Genomic DNA, 9,841 nt, shown 5'->3' with positions numbered 1-9,841 from the left:
AACTGCTCAATCAGTGAAAACAAAAAAAAGGTCTAAAAAAATACTGCCTTTTGTTATTCATATTTTGTTCTTTCAAGATCCAGCAAAAGTCAAGCTCACCAGAAGGAACTTACGTTATTACCCGCCGTGGTTGCTCAGTGGCTATGGTGTTAGGCTGCTGAGCACGAGGTCGCGGGATCGAAACCCGGCCACGGCGGCCGCATTTCGATAGGGGCGAAATACGAAAACACCCGTGTACTTAGATTTAGGTGCACGTTAAAGAACTCCAGGTGGTCGAAATTTCCGGTGTCTCCCACTACGGCGAGCCTCATAATCAGAAAGTGGTTTTGGCACGTAAAACCCCATAATTTTGAAACTTACCTTATTTAATTATTCGGGTGTATATATATATATATATATATATATATATATATATATATATATATATATATATATATAGTAGTGGATCGTCTGGCGTCGAAAACGACCTGCACATTCTGCGACTCCGTAAGGGCTATTCATCTGCATCTGTCTATGGCTGCATCTTGGATACTAATTTTATTCGCGTAGAGTAGACATTGTTCTTTTGTAAATATTCGGTATTATTTCTCTAACAGAGGGGCCAATATAATTTGCCAGTGAGCCTTCCTTACTATGGCGTCTGGCGCTGTCCCTTGCCAAAAAATCACGAATTATACCACGTGTATTACCAAGAGCACAAAAGTTTAAAAAAATAAATTATGGGGTTTTACGTGCCAAAACCACTTTTATGGTTATGAGGCACGCCGTAGTGGGAGACTCCGGCAATTTCGACCACCTGGGATTCTTAAGCGTGCACCTAAATCTAAGTACACGGGTGTTTTCGCATTTCACCCCCATCGAAATGCGGCCGCCGTGGCCAGCACAAAAGTTGACAGTCACTTCTGTGTACGCGAAAGAGGATGAAGGCGACAGCCTGCGCGCCGTCCAGTCTTACCTGCGTCCTAAAGCAGTCCTAAAGCCTCCACATTTTCATTAGAATGCTTTGTTACTTCCTCTTACTTGTTTTCTCCCACCAAAGGTCACGGATTCGAGTGCCTTAATTAACTCTATGGTGATTATATATGTGCCCTAATTACTTCGCCTTAATTAACATCAAGGGTCGAGGGTTCGACTCCCAACGTAGGTCGTATGTTCGACTCCCCCGAAAGGTTGAGGTTTCGACTCCAATTTTTCTGCCACTGAATTTTGCTGCCATTGAACTTACCGGGCCGTCACATTTTCGACCGATGAGCCATCTAAGGCTTGCACCTTAAACACAGAGACCGTTCAAAACACATCTTTCTTGCCTCTCTGATCTTGTGTCTTTCCTCGTTCCTATTGATTGTGCTGTCGTTAAATATGAACCGGTTGACTCTTGCCCACTTTCTTTTGTAATAAAGGTAACATTGATTTCGCGCATCTTCGAGGTTGGTTTCGTCTGGTGCCTATGGTTGAGACCCAGCCCGCTAATGGGGATCGGCCAGGATTCGGGCTGTGGTAGATAAAAAAGAAAATACCTAAATAGAATGTTGTATTTGCAGAATGAGATCATGAATCAATACTAATCGTTAATTCAAATTTTCGGGATTTATTAATCTAAAATTTGAAGTTGATAGTTTTGTGTATACATTCAGCAAAATAAAACGATAAGGTTAACATAGCAGTCTCTTTGTTTCACTTACAAAAATGCATGTGGCGTCACATACGTTCCTATTGCTGGGAGCGCAGCACTTCACCGGCGCATCAATTCGGCTCGTCCTCTTTTCTGGTTAAGCAGGCTTGTTGCACAGAAACACGCAGCATGTCATGAACGGGTCAACCTCGCGTCACGTGATGCAGCCCCGAGACAGCGTGCCACGAGCAATGCCTCACCACGAAAGGGCGCTGATTCTCTCGTGAACCGCGCGAGGTACGATCCAGCCACCGGCCCAGCTCGGCTCCAGGGATTGCGCCCAGCATCGCGTCCAAACCCAGAGGCGGTCCAGCTCCGCGGCCGATGACGGCGATGACGCCGATGGACTTGAGGCGACGACGACGCTCCAGCGACAATGTAAGGCACTTCCCTCGCACTCAGTTATGTTCGTCGCTTCGGTAAAGATGAGCTTTTTCCGACGCAACGGTGTCTAACCGTGAGTGTATATGTCGCTGTGCTCCTGAGCCTCAGGTCGTTAAGATAGCCGCATTTCGATGGTGACCGCATGGCTATTTTCTTAGACGGTGAAGAGATTGCTACGAAATACGAACTAGAAGATCAAGTTGAAAGTAGCATCCGGCACAATATGAAAAAAAAAGAACAAGTAAAACATTTCTGATCTCGGCACAACTTCACGGAAACTACGAGGAAGTGCTATGTTCAGTGATTCGGCAGTCAATCTTTAAGCAAGCTGTGAACCGGGGACGGAAATGCACAGCGTTGTGCGCGAAGTGAGTCACTGCGTAATGAACGCTGGCAAAGCTAAAAACGCATTAATGTTGTGTAGTCGCCTTTATACTGTATTGGCATTTGAAGTTTAGTTCATAGTACCGGAAAGTGGCCACGATACGTGCGCTGATGTGGATATACGGCAATGCTGGGCACGGCCAAAACCAGAACTATTCCATTTGTAGTAAGGCTATCCTTGTGTTTTACCCTTCAGATACATCTCGTCTATGTTGTATAACATACAGAAGGAGTATTAGCGGCTGGTTCGTCAGCCTGCGCATGGTCACTTTCTGTGGTCACTTATAACAATTGCAGTTACGATTTCGCTTTGGGAAGTGGCTTTGAAATAATGAGTAAAGAAATGAATGCTTCTGGTGCCCCAAACTTATGTTTCTCAGTTACGTGGTAGCGGGGTGGCGGCTTCAAGGTCGAGGTCCTCTAGTGCTCGATAGTGCCTCTGGGAATGGAGTAGGCAAAGCTCTGACGTGCAGCGACAGGCTGAGCAAGTTCAGTTACATCTCCGTGGTTTTCCCTCCTGATTGGCTTGTGCCAGGTGCAGGACAGCCAACATATTTTTCGACAAGCTGTACACGCTTGAACTCTCTCAAAAGTGACATGGATACTTCTGAGTCACTGTTAGAATGAAGCTGACCTATAATTATTCTTGAAATAAGCAAACGGCAAACAGCGGAGACCCAGTGCATTCGTCTGCCATTTTCGCTTGCACTATAGCGCAAGCGAAAATTTATAATGTATAGCAATGATTATAGTCATCGCCACGCTTCTTTGTTAAAAAACAAGCAACTTCTGGGTAGGCCTTTCAGAGAGAGCTCCTTAGTCATAGCCCGTGCGTGTGCAACTTGCTACTCGGGATTGCAGCACGTATAAGAAAAACGTCATTTTATTGCTGTGGAGCGTGAAAATAGGCAGGCGTACAAACCCGATGGCTGTTTGTTCCCAGGTTTGTGAGATGATACTGCGGAGAGGCTGCCTACGAGAGTACCCCGAGTGCCTGGTCGTCAGCTGTCCCGGCCTGTGGTCGCCGGTAAACCAGCTCGTTTCCAGCCTTCGCTGCCTGCGGATAATACGGAACCACTCTCGGCTGGACCACGGCAAGTCGCGCACAACCAGCGCGGCCTACAGCGGCTTCCTCCTTGCGGAGTGGTCGCCGTGCAACAAATCGCTGTTGGTCGTCAACACAGAACTGCGCAAAGAACGCCTGGCCGCGGTTTGTCTGCGCAGACGCGTGGTTCCTGCAGCGTTGAACTTGCAGCGCAGGCATTCGCTCGAGCTGGTTTACTGGATACTGATGGACTACCGCTGTGTAGACATCGTGGAACTGTGCGAGTCGCACATGTCTCGAAATCAGTTTCTGTTTCGGAGCAAGTTTCAAATGATCAGAAAACTGAGGCACGCCAAGCTCTCCTGCCACCTGCTGGACGACTACCCGCCTAGGAATCTGACTGACGCGCCCCGCTCCCCCGTTACCACGCTTGACATGCTGGACACTAGGAGCGTGCGCTTCTCGAGAGTCAGCATTCACGAGCCGAGTGAACTGCCCGACAGGTTCGAGGCCATGCGCGCGCTCGTCCTCCAGGAGAAGAAGTGCTACGTGCCCGATGATGAGGCGCTGATTCGCTGCGGCACCATGTACCGTGGTCAGCAAAACATTCACGTCGACGAGACGTTCAAGGTGATCGTCTGCTGCTATGTGCTGGCCGAACTGGTATCCCGCAGCGCTGTCATGGAGAAGCTTGTCATGAGCCGCTGTGCGCCGGGCACGCAGAGTGCGCCCCACGAGTTCGCAGCTCTCACGGGTTCTCGGGCCGTCCGAGATCGGTATGAGCTGCTCGGAACGTTCGAGAGGCAGAACTTAGAGCAGAACGACGCAGACATCCCGGACCTATCCAGCGCGCTGAACATCAGCGCGTACGTGAAGACACCGAAGGTCACATGCACCGCCGCCTCCCCGGGCCTCCAATTGCCTGTGGCGCCATATATATATGGCACGTCGCGACGCTCGGCAAAATTTACATTAGCGGCTGTTTGGTCCCCGTTGACTTCTTGAGAGAGAAGACGATCGAGGTCAATGCCACGCTCAAGAAGCTAACGGCCAGTCAGGCGTGTCTTAAGAGAGATTATCACTTGCGGCTTGCAGATGCTCTGTCGCTCAACTGGATGCTTGAGCACTCGAGCCTCGGCACAGTAGTGCAGCCGGGTCTGGGAAATTTCTGGGCGCAAGTCGGCGAGAGAGATCAGAGAAGCAGGATCGAATTAACTTGCTGCTACGCTGCTTGCTGCTACAGTGCGTCCTCAAGATCTCACACGTCCCATTAGAACCACCCGTTTTTCTGGCCTGGCCCGAGTACCAGGAACTCGACCGCGGATTCTACTATTTCAACGCCAACGTCTCGAGTTTTCTGGTATGATCGACCGTAATTTGGCCTTCCTCGTGTCCACTGTATTCGTCAGCTGGCTGTACCTCGAGAATGGCCTGGTGGCCTTCGCCACGCACAATTAACAGGCTGGAAATCAGCGCATATTTACCGGCTGGAGCCGCAGTATCTGCTCCCTCATCTTCGGCGGCTGGACGTTCGATTACCACGCGGCGACCGCCTTAAGTGACATGCTGCACAGGAGTAGCTCCCTGAACCATGTCACGTTTGACGCGGTGTTGCCGGAATCCGCCGTCTCCCTGATGGAGAGGCCGCGAGGCCTAGAAACAAATTACGCGCCCTTAACCATCAGATACTGCGAGCAGTACTACCCAATTACAATAACAATTACAGCATATTTACAATTTTTTGCGCAATTCATCACGAGCAAGTGATAAAACTAACGATTTTTGAATGACAAGATCTGGTAATGGTGCTTGACATTCTAAAGAATTACCATCCCTTCTGTTCGGTGTTTTTATTTTCTGGACAGTGTATTTTTCTCAAAGTGGTTTTTTACCATAAGTTTCAACTAAACTGCACATAAAGCTATGTTGATCTTAGTGGATATTACTTAGGCCGAGAACATCAATACGGCATATTGGTTGCGACAAAGAGTTTTTTATTCGATTCTCTCGCGAACCTTAGAACATACGCCTGAGCATAAACATATGCCTGTGCTTTAAGTGCGTTAACTATTTTGGCGTGCAGTAACGCCTTGTGTAACTGATAGCTAAGGTGGCTGCGTTTACAAAGCTGGTGACATCAAGAAGGATTTCTGAAGTCTACTAAAATCGGTAGCAGTAGAGAGTTAACGAAGATTAAAAAATAAACTTTTTTTAAAAATGAATTTTTTAATGAGGCCATGGCAACAAGATGTAGCTGCAAGGAGCTCTACAGAACTAGCAACACAAAGGGCTATCCCGCTAACTGGTTCCCTGCGACCTTGTCTCAAGTGGTAGTTTAAGCGTGGTGCGTATGGTGTTCGTTGTACACAGGTCCAGATAAACGCGTCGTCGACGTAATCGTTTCGGAGGCAAGCGTAAATATGTTCACACATATATTAGCGGTGTTATTGTGCAGCTGTCGCTATCTAAAACTTGTAAAATGGTCATTATTGGTGACCACGCTGTATTTGATGGCAGGAAGTTTCATGACAGTTGCAGGCATGGTGCCATCAGATACGAAGTATCGGCTTTGAACGTACTTATGTAAAGGCTCCGTCGCGCTTTCACCATGGAAGCATGTGACGATGAGGGACATTGAGAATTCCATTAGTGAGGAGTGCGAGAAAGAAAATCTACAGAAAAGCAGCAGTGGTGACTGTAACATTTTAACCGCTCCAAAGCCAACTGCTTTCGTGGATGTTGGCCGAATTTATCAACGTATTCGTTTAGCAGGGCGAGTCATTGAATGGTAGCAGGTGTACGAACGTAGGCTGCCAGTTTATTTATGATTCGCATATGTGCATTTACCCTCGCCCGCCTTTGTTGCTTGGGTAGTTGATTAAGACCGTGCTTCAATTAAACAGCATATAATTATATGATTATCTGGCCTATGAAGTCGCATTGCTTGACAAAAACGGACAGCAGACATTATCGATTTCATTGGCTCTCAATTATTCTACTGCGACAGTAGTATTCTCGAGCGGCGAAGAGGACCACCTCGTTGTTGTTGCCTTTAACTTCGGGCAGGTGCAGACGAGGGGGCTATCGCCAAGGTTCAAAATGGAAAGAAGGGTTTTTCCACCCCCTCACCCCAAGTTTAATAGGGCGCAAGCCGTTTCGCTAAGATTTCTGTAGACCAGCACATATCCGTGTCTGTCCGTTCTCCACGAGGCTTACCCCGACGCGCATCGCGACGGCGCGTACCCGTCCTCTGGGCAGGCCTCCACTCTAGCGCACATGCTGTGGGAGTGCGGGTCGACAGACCCCAGGTTCGTCAATTAGGAGTGGGACTCGCTTCTGCGTAGCCCCGCTCTAGAAAAGCGAATCCTGGCTGTCCGGCAAGTTCGCGCCCTCGCCGCGAACTTGCAATAAAATTTCTGCGCTCACTCACTCACTCGCTATATACTGCATATATATATGTGTATATATATATATATATATATATATATATATATATATATATATATATATATATATATATATATATATATATATATATATATATATGTAGTGATACTATAAATCCTAAAATTACTTTCAAATAAGTTTCAACAGTTATCATGCTGCTTTGGATGAAGTCGCTCAAGTATTGAAAGCAAATCAAATGTTAATAATGAGGGGATGCAGTATATGACATGTCAGCCTCTCTGTACCATTGCTTTACTCATGCACAATCTGACGTACTTCTTTCGAACCCTAGCAACGGTGCTTGCACCAAAACATGAAATATTACCCACTGCGAGAGCAGAACCGCTACGCGATAACAGTTATTATAAGTGTGTATTTATTTCCGCATTATACCTGTAGTAAATTTTTACGTGCTTGGCTTTTCCTCAAATAAATTTGCTCAGCCACTACTGGGAACTGAACACGAAACTAACGGTTAGAAAGCGGTTGGATTGTCTGGAAGGGTGGAGTTATATAAAAAATGAATAATTAAAAACTGAGGCCTTCAAAAATACTTGCTATATGCTTAAATTACCTGTCGGCTCTCAATTCCGTGGTATTACACAACGATAAGTGTGGACTACATAAATAAGCTGCGACTTTAGCTTACTGGCGGTGTCTTAAGGTTCATCTGTATGAACTAGTAGCGTATATTGTGAACCTCGAAATACGTTTATGAACAAGCTTTAGGACTCTCAAGTTGCGTATGTCTATGCAGGCTAGATTTATGTCCTAGAAATCTTCAGCTTTTTGGATCCTTTAGTGCCGCACTGCTTCGGCACAAACTTATGCAATGGTAATTTTTTTGTGAAGCGTCGGTGAACCTTTTAACAAATGTGTATATTTCATTAAAGCAACCACGCTGCATCATGTTTGCTTTTTTGTGTGTGTGTTTGTTCTTACGATGTTGTTGTCAGTGTATAAGTTTGGAGAACGTTTCTAGAATAGTTTTAACTTCTTTTCCACCATTAACTAGGACAACGTCTCAGCAATTACCTAGCCTAAGCGTTGGCATCGTGGTACCGCAGAGCACCTTTAAGTATAACGTATCCTTACAGCATATTTATATTTGTCTTATGACCAGCCAGTGTAGACCAGCGGCTGCGGCACTGCGCTGCTGGGCTCGACGTCACGCATTTGATCCGTGCCGGCCGGGGCCTCCACATTCCTGTATGCGAGGTCGGAATGCATGAAGGCCCGTGCACCGTGCATCGAACAGACGCTGCAAAATGCCTGACGGCCATATTTGTTCAGGAAGCTCCACAACGCGGCGTTCGTCATAATCCCATCGTCGTTCTTGCACGTAAAACAGCCGACTTTCATTTAACTTTACGCGATGTCGCTGGATTCTTCAGTCGCGCAGTCACTGTCCTACAAGTGTCGACGTGCTAAGCATTGGTTCAGTTTGGACGAAGCTGGTGAAAACTACGTGTCCACAATTGTTCTTCGGATTAACAACATCGCGCCGAGATTTGTTTTCGTGCGTCCCCCCTCCCCCCGCACCTCCCCACAACCGCGAGCCTGGAAAATTGTCCGTCACAAGAAGTGCCATTGGTTACGCAGGAGGTTTAAAAATTGTGTGGCGTTTCCGGTGGACATGATGGAAGCCTTCGGACTGAAGGTCTTATTTTAGTACTTGTGGTCGCTTCATCGTAGATTTCTCCTAAACAGTATAGCTGTATGTCTAATAACGCATCTGTCAGGCGAGTGCCAGAAAATGATGCAAGTGCATGCCACAACGTAGTTGACAACATGTATTAGGCTCATCAATAATTCTCGAGCATTATTCCAGGTGACATGCTTAATCTCCGAAGTAGGTGGGTGTCACGATCCACCCGGGTTCGTGAACAAAGGAGGGCTCGAGGCACCCTCCGATAGACGAACGCTCCGCAGCGTGGTGGTGCTGAACGATGACTGACCGGGCAGCAGCCGTGCTCGTCGGTGTTTATTGCGGTGCGGTGACCAATGTTGCCTGCCCAAATTAGCAGGCCACCGAGCCTGGCGGCGAACGAACATTATGCCCGGGGGGCGTCACATGCTTGCTACAGTGGGTCTTTTCGCGAAATTTTATTGCGATAGCAATTATAAGAAGATTCCGAACACATTTTTGACGTTGCCGTCGCCGTTACGTTCCGTATAAAGCACAAGGGCGAGAAAAGCGTCGCCGCTCATCGTATGCTGTATGTGTGAGCCAAAGCACACGAAGGAAGCCAGCGATCGATGCTCAATGTGGCGCGCGCAAATGAAGAAAGTGGAGACACGCGTAGTTTTCCGTCGCGCGAAAAGCTGTGGGCAGCAACTGCGCATTTCACGACCCGGCGGCAAGGCGAACTGATCGCGGCTCGAAATCGCCCGCCATATATGGAGGTAAGCGGGGAGTCAGCGCGGGGGGGAGTTGGTTTCGACTCCGCCAACAAGTGTGTAGCTTGTTCGGCCGCGTGGGGACCCACACGCTCTATCTTGAAAATGATCTGCACACGGCTCATACCTTTGTGCGCGCTGTGTGCTCGCCGCTGTTGCGTTTAAGCGACAGACCGCACGAAGGTCACTTCGCTCGCTGCTGCTGCGGGCGTTGCTCACACCGGCGTTTTGAAAGCGAGTGTCAGCGCTAACCGAGTGCGATGATGTGTTCGTGCTTGCTCGTGCGCGCTGACACCATATTGTTGTTAATTCAGTTGTTTCAGGTTTCCAAGGTTATAAGGCCGATAGAACTACTATCTTTGCTTGGTACAGCTGTCCACTAATTTGCTGTCGCAATCGATGTTTCGCCTTGCGGGCGAAACTGCGCCTTTTTGGTATTTACACTATTTATTTATTTATTTCATACACCTTACAGAGCCCTATGGGGGGATTGTGTAAGGGTGGTTACA

Source organism: Dermacentor albipictus, unplaced genomic scaffold (assembly GCF_038994185.2).
Source record: "Dermacentor albipictus isolate Rhodes 1998 colony unplaced genomic scaffold, USDA_Dalb.pri_finalv2 scaffold_19, whole genome shotgun sequence".
Classification (NCBI taxonomy): domain Eukaryota; kingdom Metazoa; phylum Arthropoda; class Arachnida; order Ixodida; family Ixodidae; genus Dermacentor; species Dermacentor albipictus.
Note: the sequence above shows the minus strand (reverse complement) of the source record.